General features: G+C 35.3%; 1 long non-coding RNA gene across 1 annotated transcript; it reads left to right on the forward strand.

The window, feature by feature from the left end:
* The first annotated feature begins 200 nt into the window (after positions 1–200).
* Positions 201–3,533, forward strand: LOC107678871 (uncharacterized). The gene is made up of 3 exons (XR_001632979.1): positions 201–327; positions 622–782; positions 3,416–3,533. It is a non-coding gene; the product is annotated as an uncharacterized LOC107678871 (long non-coding RNA).
* The last annotated feature ends 4,833 nt before the right edge of the window (positions 3,534–8,366 follow it).

Below are 8,366 nucleotides of genomic sequence, written 5' to 3' on the forward strand. Positions count from 1 at the left end.
TTGTTCATCTTCGGAACACAAATTAAGATATTTTTGATGAAATCCGATGGCTCAGTGAGGCCTCTCTAGACAGCAATGTCATTGAACATTGAACTTGAATCTTTTGTTTCGAATCAGTGATTTGGATCGCGTGTCAAAATGCCAAACTGCTGAAATCACGTGACTTTGACGCTCCGAATCACTGATTCGAAACAAAAGATTCAAGTTCAATGTTCAATGACATTGCTGTCTAGAGAGGCCTCACTGAGCCATCGGATTTCATCAAAAATATCTTAATTTGTGTTCCGAAGATGAACGAAGGTCTTACGGGTGTAGAACGACATGAGGGTGAGTAATAAATGACATTATTTTCATTTTTGGGTGAACTAACCCTTTAACACCAGTCAGGAGGGATGTTATTAGGTTCATGAGACTCCATCTTGAAAAAAAAAATCAGGCTACTTGGCTCCAACAAATTTCACTTCATTCATACACTTTTGTTACAAATTAATTTCTATTAGTAACACCAATGGGCTTTTGCATAAATTAATGTTTAGAGCTTATCTCTTATTGTGACATGACTTATTAGAGATGATGCTACATATTGTGATCACAAATCTTTTTATTTTTTTGTATTTACAGGTTTCTTGTCAGGATAAATCCTGAAAATTCGAAATGCAATTCTGAGTTCCAGGTGAGCAGAAAGAGCGGGAGGATTGTTAGGAGGAAAACCACAGCCTTAAACCCACAAGTTGCATCTTTCATTAGGGAGTTTGCACAATATGACTGGCAGAATCATTAAGGTAAGAGTAATATTAGGGGTGTGCAACGGAGCCAATATCTGAAGTAATCTCAAACTTATTTGTGTCTGAATCTGTATTTAGAAAAATCTTAAAAATGGTGGAAATGGCCAGAAATAACCAAAAGTTTGTGAAAAAATGAGAAGTCTGTTTTAAAATGTAATTCTGTTCCCTTCACAGTTTTCATTTAACAAATATGCCTTGTATAACTCACAGAATTTTTATTTTTTAATTATAATTGTAACATTTCTTTAAACAAGTTTAAAGTAAAAAAAATACCTGATTTCTGAAAGGCACACAGAAACGGCAATGCGGTTATTTGATTTGCAGTTGTGCTGTGCTCATTTCATTCATGGAGTTTACACTCATTTGTGTTTCATAGGGCTGAAATGGCCAAAAATTATCTTGATAAAATGTTTCATATCAGTCATATCATATTAGTTTATATATTCATTAAATGTCTTTCCTGAGGTAAATGTAACATTGCTTGACATTATTGCTTTCTGTTTTGGCAACCAGATACATCACAATGTGAATTACTTTTAAAGGATTAGTTCACTTTCAAATGAAAATTAGCCCAAGCTTTACTCCTAGACTTTCTTCTTTCTGATGAACACAGTCGGGAGATATATTAATTCATATCCTGACGAATCCATCATAAACATACTCAACACGGCTCCAGTGGGGTTAATAAAGGCCTTCTGAAGCGAAGCGATGCATTTGTGTAAAAAAAAATCCATATTTAAACAAGTTATGAAGTAAAATATCTAGCTTCCGCCACACAGCCTTCCGTATTCAAGTTACGAAAAAAACGGAACTGGCGTCACGTAAGCTTTTTGAACTGTGAGAGTTTTACACTTACTTTGTAAGTTGAATGCGGAAGGCGGTTTGGCGGAAGCTAGTTATTTTACTTCATAGCTTGTTAAATATGGATATTTTTTTACACAAACGCATCACTTCGCATAAGAAGCCCTTTATTAACCCCCCGGAGCCGTGTGGAGTAGGTTTATGATGGATGAATGTGGATGGAGACACTTTCTTCAGCTTCGTACTCGTTGGTCCTTACTGAAAATAGATGATTAATACATTTACAGTGCCGCCTGAAAGTTTGTGAACCCCTTGCAGAATCTGTGAAAAATTTTAACAAAATAATTTTTTTATTTAGTACTGTCCTGAGTAAGATATTTTACATAAAGGATGTCTTACATTAAGTCCACAAGACAAGAAAATTGCTGAATTTATAAAAAATGACCCCGTTCAAAAGTTTGTGAACCATTCTTAAACTGGTTCTTAATACTATGTGTGGTTACCTGGATGATCTACGAATGTTTTTTTGTTTTGTGATGGTTGTTCTTGAGTCCCTTGTTTGTCCTGAACAGTTAAACTGAGCACTGTTCTTCAGAAAAAAATACTCCAGGTCCTGCAGATTCTTCACTTTTCCAGCATCTTTTGCATATTTGAACCCTTTCCAGCAGTGACTGTATGATTTTGAGATCCATCTTTTCACACTGATGACAATTGAGGGAAAAAGCCATTCACTGATGCTCCAGAAGGAAACACATTGCATTAAGAGCCGGGGGTGAAAACTTTTGAACATGAAGTCCAAATTTTTCTTATTTTGTTTAAATATACATTTTTTTCATTTAGTACTGCCCTTCAGAAGCAACAGAAGATACTTACATGTTTCCCGGAAGACAGATTAAGTACAATTTACCTTGATCTTCGAATTCAAAAAATTTTCACCCCCCGGCTCTTAATGCAATGTGTTTCCTTCTGGAGCATCAGTGAATGTTTGAAACATTTTTAATAGTTGTGTTTGAGTCCCTCAATTGTCCTCAGTGTGAAAAGATGGATCTCAAAATCATACAGTCACTGCTGGAAAGGGTTCAAATATGCAAAAATGCTGGAAAACTGAAGAATCCGCAGGACCTGGAGGATTTTTATGAAGAACAGAGCTCAGTTTAACTGTTCAGGACAAACAAGGGACTCATGAACAACCATCACAAAAGAAAAAAAAAAACAGTCGTAGATCATCCAGTATTAAGAATCAAGGGTTCACAAACCTTTGAACGGGGTCATTTGAACAAATTCAGCTATTTTTTTTTGTTTTGTGGACTTAATGTAAACATCTTTTATGTAAAATATCTTACACAGGACAGTACTAAATAAAAAATGGCATGCATTTTGTATGATCTCTCTTATTTTGTTAAAATTTTTAACATTTTCACAGATTCTGCAAGGGGTTCCCATACTTTCAAGCGGCACTGTATATTATAAAATATATGTGTGGGTTTTATTCTATGAAGATTAAATAGTTTTTTTCTGCAGTACATGGATTTTTCCCTCTATTGGGTTTTCCTGCAGTTGGTGTACATTGTAAAACAAACTCTGAATATCCATTTATGCCACACAACATGTAAGCAGTATATACCATTGGCTATTACCCACCAAAATGTACATTGTATGTATGTTTACTTTTGAGTTGAAAATATTAATGAAAAGTACAATTTCAGTCGCTGCGGAGCCCTATGCACAAGCTTTTGCCCATCATTTAAAGGTGTTGATAATGTGAGTTTTTTGATGATTAGTTGTATGTTTGGCCTCAATGATTGATTTGTGCTTATCATTTCTTGCAGGATTATCAGAAGTGCGACTTTTTCCACATGACACCAGCCCTCCTCACCTGGCCTTCATCCTCACCTTCTTTCTTTGTTCAACTTCTTTCTTTGTTCTACTGTGTTATGTAAGTTTGTATTTTACCTATAAATTTTTGCATGAATTGTTCACTGATTTTAATTATTAATTATAAATTGTTAATTAGTTGTGTTTAAAAACTGATTTTTATTGTTGCATTATATGTCACTGTTATTTTAATTCTTAATTATAAATAGTTATTTAGTCTTGTTTTTTAAAACATATTTTTTTGTTGTATTATATGCTGTTATTATTACTAATGTATTGTTCTGTGATTTTAATGATTAATTATCAACTGTTAGTTAGTCTTGTTTTAAAACAGATTTTTATTGTTATATGTCATTAGTTTTACTAATGTATTGTTTAAAAATTTTAAATAAACTGTTTTTGTGTATTTAAAGCTTCAATTGTTCTTTTTCCTATTTCCCATCAACAGTTGAAATAGCACTTTTACAGGTTTTCTACAAAATTTAGTCTTGTTTTTTAAAACATATTTTTTTGTTGTATTATATGCTGTTATTATTACTAATGTATTGTTCTGTGATTTTAATGATTAATTATAAATTGTTAGTTAGTCTTGTTTTAAAACTGATTTTTATTGTCATTATTTTTTACTAATGTATTGTTTAAAAATTTAAAATAAACTTTTTGTGCAGTTAAAGCTTTAATTGTTCATTTTCCTATTTACCATCAACAGTTGAAATAGAACTTTTACAGGTTTTCTACAAATTCTAAAGGTTATACAGTAGCACTATAAAATAAATTAAAATAACATTTCATAACTGTATAATACTATACAGTATTATTAAAAATCAACAGTGTAATACTGTACTTTGACATGGTAAAAAATACAGTAAAATGCTGTATTCAATTTTACAGTAAGCTAAACACTACTGTAGTTAGTGTTACAGTAATTCAAAATAATGATCTTTAAAATAGCATCATATGACCCCTTTAAGCTTCACTGTTTGCAACATTTATTTAGCATAAATATTTTGGCCACAGAATATATATATATATATACAGTGGGTACGGAAAGTATTCAGACCCATATATATATATATATATATACTAATGCTAACCTATAAAACCTTATTGCAAAGTGTTACCAAATCATTTAAATGTTGAAATCTATTGATAATTAGATAACAAAAATACTTAAGAAAAGAACTTAAAATAAATAATAACTTTTATGTTTGCCAGAGTATCACCTATTGTGTAGCTTATATTGACATCAATTGTGAACTGAGTGTCTTGCAATCTCTGCTTAAGGAGCACACAATCACTGCCTATGTAGAGCTTTCCAAGTCACTCACTTTTAAGGTACCATTCAAGTTAGGTTGCTGCCTTAGAAGGCAATTTTCAGTTTAGGTAGTCAGCAGCGAGAAAGCTCACTACTTTTTGGAACAGAGCTAATGTGTTACAACTCTCTGGTTTTCCCCTTCTGAATGCGCACTCTTGTAAAAAGAGGGAAAGCATGTAGGTGAAATGAGAAAGCGAGGGAATAGAGAGGGGACCACCTGCAGCATTCCCGCACAGCCATCACAAGCTCAATTTATCTGCAAGCTCCCATGAACAGCAGATGGCATATTAGAGATAGAGTCTGTATTTACCTCTCAACTTTGCTTTTATTTACACCCATTTGAATGCACAATTACAGGTGTATCTGCTCAGGAGAGGCTCCACGCGGCCCCCTCCAGAGCTCTCCCGCTCCCTCTCACTCGCTCTCATTCTTAAAAGGGACTAAATGAAGACAGGAATCGGCTAGCGCGTCTCCTCTCATTCCACATGCAGATTTATGCAAATCCATGCGCAAGCAGACACTGACCTCAGATCGCCAGACTCAAGTGCTGTAAATATCAGATTTTTCCTCTCATTTTTAAAATCTTCTGTGTCATCTTCTGCCGAAGTTAAAGAGAGGACACTGGCAAAAAAAAAAAAAAAAAACTTTTTGGAGATTTTCTCATTAATATGCAAATGAAGGCAATCAGATTTGTGGGTTTGACTGAATTAATCTCTGCCACCTCCTTCGCTTGTGGTGTAATCACAAATTACAGACAGGCATCTGACAGACAGCTAAGGCCTCGGATGCCGTCAAAAATGCCTTTTACCTCAAGGGGAATATTCGAATCAACTGAAACGGTCAGCTGGAAAAAAGCGTGGCGGCACTTACACAATCGGTTCCGCCGGGACTCTGTTTTATTTTCAACTTCAATCTTATTCACCATAGTCTAATCATGAAGTACCTGCAGTCAGACGGCAGCGTTTTAATACACTTACAGCACAACAGAGAGCTGGAATCACAAACGTCACAGTAAATTGGATTAGAAAGTTAGGGGACAGACAGAGAGAGTCCTTCAACAAGGTCTTCGTTTTCTTTTGAAATTCGTCATGCTTTAACGAAGTCTTCTAAACTCACTTTCGCTTACCTGAAGTGCACCGCACACACAAAGTAACAACACTTCGGATGAAGTTTAATGACATTTCCAAGTATTGACTTGCCTGAATCCATGTAGTAAACTAAAACAATCCCAACATAACTTATCTACAGTACATTCTTACCTTGTTTAGAGGAGAATATGACACATGGACCATAAAAAAAGAGCTGAGTCTGAAGCAAGATACGGGACCCGCAGCGAGCCGAGAGTCTTCCGTCACGGCCGGTGCGAGCAGCAGCCGCACACCTGTCGTGCCAGCGTGAGCGACGCAGCGGCCCATGCTTCGTTAGGGTGACAGAGAGAGGTGGCGAGCAGGCGTAATGGCATCATTTTCAACCGAAAACACAAGGAGACAGACAGCACTCTCATCTAACGAGGAATACTTCAGAGCTCTCCGCCAGGCCGCTGCAAGGTCACCTCGCTGGATACAAAGCACGCTGGGATGAGACAGCAGCAGATATATAAAACAGGAAATGAGGAAAATGAGCATCTGAGAGAGCAAACATGTAAGCATTAAAGAGGAAGATTTCATTACAGGCATATCTGTAGGAGGGGATTGTAACTCAGTCTCTCTGGGTTCTCTGGTGAGTAGAATCATACTGACATCTAGACAAAGACGTGGAGAAAAGGTCATGCTTTAGTTCACAATTTCACACTAAACCTTATTATATTAAAGTCATGGTGTGTGTGTGAATGAGTTCCAAGAATGTGAATATAGTGTGTGCTGTGACATTTTATTATGTAATATATCTAACACACAGTTAGCCAAGTTGATGTTGCATAACACCTTTGTGACAGACATCTTCCAGAAAGCAAAAGCTCCCAATGGTAAAGGAGAACATTAGTCTTTATGGATTTTCGGTCACCACAACAAAAATTGGTTGCAGGAACACACCACTACACTCTTAAAAATAAAGGTGCTTCATGATGCCATAGAAGAACCTTTTTGTCTAAATGGTTTCATAAAGAACCTTTAACATCTAAAGAACCTTTATTTCACAAAAGGTTCTTTGTGGAGAAAGAAGGTTCTTCAGATTTTAAAAAGTTAAGAAAGAGATGGTTCTTTAAAGAACCTTTGACTGAATGGGGGGATGTGTCACATAATATTAATAAAGGTTCTTATTATTATCCATGTTTAAAACTGCTTATGATTTTTGTGTAAACCGTGATACATCAGGATTCTTTAATGAAGAAAAGGTTCATTGAACCTCACTCACCAAACTTATTAGAATTAGACTGATTTCTGAAGTATCATGTGACACTGAAGACTGGATTAATGGCTGCTGAAAATTCAGCTTTGCTATTACAGGGGGAAAAAATATTTTAAAATATATTAAAACAGATATTTTAAATGGTAATATAACTGTTTTTCCTATATATTTTTTCTATATTTTCCTTTACTTTATTTCCTTTATTTTTCCTATATTTTGTCTTTCAAAAACACACACATATATATATATATATATATATATATATATATAATAACAATGCATTTATTTATTTATTTTTGTGAATCAGAAAGCAGATGTCATTGTACTGCGTTTTGTGACACGTTGAATGGCGAAAAGAAATGTTCGCAAAAAAATTGTTGAGAAAAGCATCTGGTGATAAAAAATAAAAAAATAAATAAACTTTTGTGGGCAAAATACATATGTCATTCAAAGTTTTTCTGTTACCCACAAAATGAAAAAATGCATTCAGCCTTATGAGCACGAAATAGTAGGAACATCCATGCGTTACTTACAATTTTGGATAAAGTCAAGAAGTGCTGACCCAATGCGACTTATTTTTGCCTGTGTTTGAAATGCTATAAAGTGTAAGTGCATTGTTTCAAGAAATACTGCATCTAGTCCACACAATTAGTAAGGTTACACTTGACACCTCTATAAATCAGTTTAAAGGAACATGTCATTGACATATGGAAATTGAAAAACATTTGCTCACCCTCATGTTGTTCCAAATCCTGACAGTAAAAGTCACCATCCACTGTGGTCACATGGAAAATAGCTGCTCAGACATTTAGTCTTGCAAAGAAAATGACAGCCAGAAATTGATGACAACTTTTAATTTTTAGGTTCATTTCCCCTCACGGAGAGATCGAAGCGTGTTCAAAAACCACCAACATCCACAGCTAATTGTCTCTGTTTCTTGCTTTCATTGCATAGGCCCACTGTTTGGACTGCTTCAGCCTGTTACGAGATGACTAAGGCTCAAAACCCTCTGATTTGCTGCTGTCATCTGTTCTTTCTGCTTGTCTTTTCCTCTGGAACTACATTGTAAAATGTTCTCCTGCCTCGAGCATTAGATAAACACGGATAGTCGCCTCAAGAGTGTGTGTGTGCCTTGCAATGAGGCTGCAGGCCTGCGTTTTTAAAACACTGTCATTGTTGGACTACTGTCACACTGCCATTTTCAGCAATCATCACCTGGCAACGTGGTTAAGCCAGACTTGAGG

Source organism: Sinocyclocheilus anshuiensis, unplaced genomic scaffold (genome assembly GCF_001515605.1).
Source record: "Sinocyclocheilus anshuiensis isolate Anshui unplaced genomic scaffold, SAMN03320099.WGS_v1.1 scaffold1800, whole genome shotgun sequence".
NCBI classification, from domain to species: Eukaryota; Metazoa; Chordata; class Actinopteri; order Cypriniformes; family Cyprinidae; genus Sinocyclocheilus; species Sinocyclocheilus anshuiensis.